Source organism: Natrix helvetica, assembly GCF_964273705.1.
Source record: "Natrix helvetica genome assembly, chromosome: 1".
In the NCBI taxonomy this organism is placed as follows: domain Eukaryota; kingdom Metazoa; phylum Chordata; class Lepidosauria; order Squamata; family Natricidae; genus Natrix; species Natrix helvetica.
The window spans coordinates 212,794,965-212,801,086 of record NC_138548.1 but is presented as its reverse complement, the minus strand read 5'-3'; positions in this window follow the sequence as shown (position 1 = coordinate 212,801,086).

Genomic DNA, 6,122 nt, shown 5'->3' with positions numbered 1-6,122 from the left:
AAAAGGGAGAAGCTGCAGGAGAAAAAGTCCCCGCGGGCCTCACTTGCAGGCAATCCCGGCTGCTGATGTCTCCCAGAAGAGAAATTAAGACGCTAGCGGGGGAGAACGCCGTGCGTCCTGCTAGCTGTGGGCTCCTTGCAGCATGTCTGCGATCCCCTCGCCAGGGCCAGGCCTTCTTATAGAGGCTGCGAGGAGGGTCGCCATAGAGTGAGCCATCCAGTCAGGAAGACCCGGCGCGGTGCGCGCCCGCGAATAATGCGCCCTTGCGCAAAAGGGACGCATCACAGCTTGGCAGGGGGGCGGGGGGGCTGTAAAAAAAATAAAAGAAAAGCAAGGAGGCTTTTGACGGGCCGCTCCCCTCCGCTTCAGATTAAGTTCCCGGAGTCCCGAGAGGCCGAAATCAGCTCATTCGGGGGGAGGGGAGGCTACCTCATGCTCGTCACTCACCCCACCCCAGTGCCTCATCCCACCCCACCCCAAAACGGGACCACGACCAGTCATTTGTTCCGAAGAATGTGTCGCCAGTCGCTCTGCTCCGTCCTTCATGACCCACGTGAAGGGGAATCCAGACAGCGCCGAGGCACTGAGAGGCACCCGTCCCGGGCACAAGCATGGTAGAGCCGGGACGCTGAGCCGGTCACGGCATCGCCCCTGACCGCGATCTTCAACTGCCGTCTCTGCTCGTGCAGTTCCATCCCGCGGGGATCGCCTCTCTCCGGGGGACTCCCACACTCGCCGCACTTGGCCGGCCAGGCTTTGCGGTGGTTTCGTTCCTCCTCTCCGGAGTCTTTTGGCTGCCGCTAACCAGACGTCATCCCCGCTTGGGCTTGGCCTGCAGAGTCCTCAGCGCCTCCTTTCATCCCGCAGTGGCGGAGAGAGAAAAGAGAAAGAGATTGAAAGAGAGAAGGCGGAGAGGGGGGGGGGGTGTCAGCAGCAGATGGAGTTTATTAAAGCTGTTGCCGCCGCCGCCGCCGCCGCCGCCGTCACTCGCGCGCTCAGCCCCGACGGCGCACTTCCAGCCCGAGAAATAGCCGCCGAGAAGCTGCAGAGGCCCGGGTTGGAGGGCTCCTCCGGAACTACCTTTAATGCGAGGCGTTCCACGTCTTGCGCTGGGTTAATGCTTTGCGTCATTCCAAAGGGCGCTCTCTTCTTTTTTTTATTATTGGTTGTCGATAAAATTCCAGTAGGTGAGATGCGATTGCGCTCTTTCTCATCCTCTGCCCTATTAATCCATAAACTTCTTGGACATCTTTCTGTGTATGTGAGCTAATTCTTGGACCCCCCCCCCCCAAAAAAAAATTCCTTTAAGGGAACACCGTGGCCTAAAGACCAATGTAGATTAGTTGGATGAGAAGCTGGAGACAATTTTAAAACTCTTCAGAGGCTTTGGTTTATGGTTATTCCTGTTGATTGCCACTGTTGATACTCACATGCATTAGCTGTCTACAGACCATAGACTCTGTCCTCTTCGTGGCCACTTCTAGCCCTCCAAAGCCTCATTGAATTGATTCAGGGTACTTTTAAATTTAAATGTTATGTTTAGTTCAGTAAAGTTTTCGTCTGGACTATGCTGATCTTCTGGAGTGTGGCCCCTCAGTAATGGATCAAATGTAGCCCTTGCAGGCATAATGGGCAATCTGCTTCATACCCTGATGGTCATAATTAGTTCTCTGATGGTCTCTTCAGACACTTGACAGTGCAGAGATGAAGTTACATACAAATAAAACCAGAATACACAATCTCTTCTCGCACAAGCACACACATAAAAACTTCACACACTTCTAACCAATGCAAAATTCTAGGCAGCTGAGTCCTCTTGCAATGCCAGGGCTCTTTTGTAGCACACAATTTTAGGTGCTTTCAAACGAATTTGGTTCATAGTTCTGCACATTTAGTTAGCCCCCATTTGAAAACCTTGACTTGATCTAGGGGGGTCCTGCTTCTCAGGAATAATTTTTGACTGCAGGAAATCAGCCTCCTTCTCACTGCCAGTTCCCGGCTCTCCTTCAATTAAATGTAGCATTAGTAATAGTAGTTTCAATTAAATGAAAATGAATGGAATCCCAGTATTTCACTGCTTCATTATTTATTCTAGGAATTGGGGGGGGGGGCTGATTCATATATTAATTCTCACAGATTGTGAAACAGGCCTTTGGTTAATTTGAAGAAGGAAAATAAAGATCAAGAAATTCAAGTCTCCAAATCCTATGAACACATCCATCTGCATTCCAAAAGCAATCCAGGGGATTGTATAATGAAGAAATAAAATACTGGTAGCTACATATATGATCCATTCAAAATTTTATGTTAAAAAAAATTAATGGGTCTTGCTGCAACAGCTCTCTGATTGATATATATCTTTTAAAAAACCATGAGGCCAATGCAAAAGTATATAATGAAGCCTTGGCAGAGATCTTAAAACAAAACAATAGCTTGGAGGATATTTGTTTGATTCATGAGTGAGTAACCTGTAGCTTGTGCTGCACACTAGACCCCTATCCACATTCAATCAGCTGACCAGCAACAGGTAGTCCTCAATATACGACCACAATTGAGCCCAAAATTTATGTTGCTAAGTGAGAAATTTATTAACTGAATTTCACCAATTTTGACCTTTCTTGCCCCTCAATTGTTTAAGTGAATCATTGCAGTTGTTAAGTCAGTAACAAGAGTTGTGAAATGAATCTAACTTCCCTATTGACTTGCAAAAGGTGATCACATGATCCAGGGACACTGCAACCGTCATAAATATGAGTCAGCTCCAAGCATCTTAATTTTGATCACGTGACCATGGGGATTCTGCAATGGTTGTGTGAAAAAGGGCCATAAGTCACTTTTTTCAATGCCGTTGCAACTTTGACCGGTCACTAAATGTATTGTTGTAAGTTGAGGACTATCTGTGTCAGGCAGCTGGGAGGTAAGAGATTACTCTTTCTTTCCTGTTAGTTTTGATCACAATCCCTTCACATCCCACCAACTTTCCTCTTTGGTTCTCTCCAGCAGTTTCCTCACACACCCTCATCCAGGAATGTTCCAGTTGCGTGCCTACGGTATTGTTGCCAGGTTTTTCCCAAGGGATTCTGTAGGCCTCATCTATGGAACAGATATAGTGTTATGATTGTCACTAAAATGATCAGTGGGCCTGCTAGGTGGCAGCACTTAGCTGACAACATCCGATTTTGGAAAATTAAGCAGCAAGATCTGGCCAGTGCTTGGAGGGGAGACCATCAGGAAATCAGAGAATTTTATAAATAGAAAACAACAAAAATTCAGGTTAGCCACTTCAAACCACCTCAGTATTTATGCTCCCAAATTAACAAGGATGTCTTAATGTAGTCCTTGGAAGTCAAACTCAAAATATAAGGAATTCATTTAACGTTAATATCACTGGCAAGAAAGATCTTGGAATATGCATGAAGTCATTGTTCAATTTTGTCTAATTAAAATAGAAAGTTCCAAATCAAATTGTTCGTATGTTCAAAATCAATTTACACAAATGTAAGTTTGGAAACCACTGGCAGTGAGAAGTTATCTACACTCAAGCAAAAATCTGTTGCCTCTTTAAAAGATATTCATAAATGCTTTTCAAATATGTAAAGAATATACAGGTAGTCCTCAACTTACAACAGTTGTTTAGTGACCAAAGTTATAATGGCACTGAAAAAGTAACTTATACCGTTTTTTTGCACTTATGACCATTACAGCACCCCTGTAGTCACGTGATCAAAATTCAGACGCCTGGCAACTGACTCATATTTATGACAGTTGCAGTATCCCAGGGTCATGTGATCACCTTTTGCCACCTTCTCCCAAGCAAAGTCAATGGGGATTCACCTGACAACTGCATTGATTCACAACCAGGGCAAGAATAATTGTAAAATGGAGCAAAACTCAGTTAACAAATGTCTCACTTAGCAACAGAAATTTTGGGTTCAAATATGGTCATAAATTGAGGACTACCTATACAAGTACTTTCGTGTGTGTGTGTGTGTGTGTGTGTGTGTGTGTGTGTGTTTGAAAAAAATTACATGGAAATAAGATGAAAAATGTATAGTAGAAATTTAAGAAAAAAGATTAAACAAAAAGTATGAAAAAGATACTGGAAAAAAAGCTTCTAATCTTCATAGCAGTTATAAACAAGCTTATTTCCTCCCACCCCCTTTAAAATTTTGTACATATTTCCCCACTCCTCACATTTAACCATTTTAATGAATAAAAACAAAAACCACCCATTTCCCACACCACATCATTTTTAACCATTTTCAGCAAAAACTCCAACTGCAAATATTTCAATTAGTAGTCACTGGCTTTATAATATTCTTCCCCCATTCTTCAAACATCCTTTGTATCATCCCTGGTGTAATGTTTTTTCCTGGCGTTTGAGGTGTTAGTGGTCCTCTTCTCTCTTCTTTCATTGCTTCCATGATAATAGCCATCTTTCTCTTTTTTAAAAATTTGCCTAACAAGGAAAAGCAACAACCAAAATGGAGCCCTTCTTCTTTCCCCCTTTTTCTCTATGGTCTTAACTCATTACAGTACCATTCAACATGTTCTGAGGCATTTGAATGTCAATCCCCACTTTGTTTAGAAAAAATGATCAATCATTTTATCTCGAAGAATCCAAACAGTTCTCTTTCCAAGAAGGTCTGCATTTTTAAAAAAATTGAAAATACTTTACAATAAGTCAGGGATTTGACTTCAGCCAAATCCTTTATCCATTTCTAATTTCCATAGACCAAACTCTTAAACCTTTTGCTGTAGATTATTTTTAAATCCTTGTAGTTAAATTCCCCCCACCCCTTTCCCTTATTCATGCCCAGGGTCATAGGAGCACTCGACAGTTCTCAATTTGCTGCTGCTTCAAGGATCTCTGTAACCTTTAAATAATGCAGATGTATTTTGGAAAGTGAAGTTAAGTCAGACCCAATGTCCATTACAGGCTCCACTGAGGCTGCAAACACCTATTTCTTCCTTGGCTTCTGGTGCTTACTCCCAAGATGCCTGCAGGGTCTTTGGAGACTTCCCCATGAGAAGCTATGTTCCGAAATACACAATTAATCTCTTTGGCTTCTCCTTATTCAGAGAATTGCATCAGTCTGGGATCACTATTGTCACAATTCTCCACTTCAGAATCATTCCTGCTCTTCAAAGATGCATCAGTTTCCACTTGGAAGTTGAGAAATCCATATTTCCATTTGATGGAATAGGAATGAAGGTAATGGCAAAGGTTCCCCTGCACAGGTGCTAGTCATTCCCAACTCTTATGGGGCAGTTCTCATCTCCGTTTCAAAGCCGAAGAGCCAGCATTGTCCTAAAATATCTCCATGGTCATGTGGCCGGTATGAATAAACACTGAAGGCACGTAGAACGTTGTTAACTTCCCACCAAAGGTGGTTCCTATTTTTCTACTTGCATTTTGTGTGCTTTTGAACTGCTAGGTTGGCAGAAGCTGGGACGAGTAATGGGAGCTCACTCTGTTACGTGGTGGTAGGGATTCAAACCACAGAACTGCTGACTTTTCTGATCAACAAGCTCAGCATCTTAGCCACTCAGCCACCGCGTCCCTCCTATTTTATATAATATGCACATTTAAAATGCATTTTTATATAGTATGCACATTTAAATGCATAAGGACAGCTTACTTGAGCACTTTGAATCAAGTTCAATCACTCATCTCATTTTAGCAGGGATGGATTTAGTTTATTTATGTCCAGAATGAGGCACACAACTATGAGGTAGAATCAGATTTAAAGATGGAGAAAGTTGGTGAGAAGAGAATAAATTAGCTGTAGAGATTAAGACATCAAGCTAGAAACCAGGAGATCATGAATTTTAGTTCTGCTTTAGGCACAAAGCCAGCTGTGACCTTGGACCAGTCTCTCTTTCTTAGTCCTAAGAGGTAGGCAATGGCAAATTACTTCCAAATCTTGCCAAGAAAACCTCAGGGACTTATCCAGACAGTTACCAGGAGTCAAGACTAACTTGAAAGCATGAAAAATTTTAAAAAGCAGTGAAAAATCTGAAATAATCCTCTTTTTTGTTGGTGATGGGGAAGGTACAGTACTAGAAAATCTTCCCTAAGCACTTTTCCCATTCATAAAATGCAGGGTAAATTTACTGAA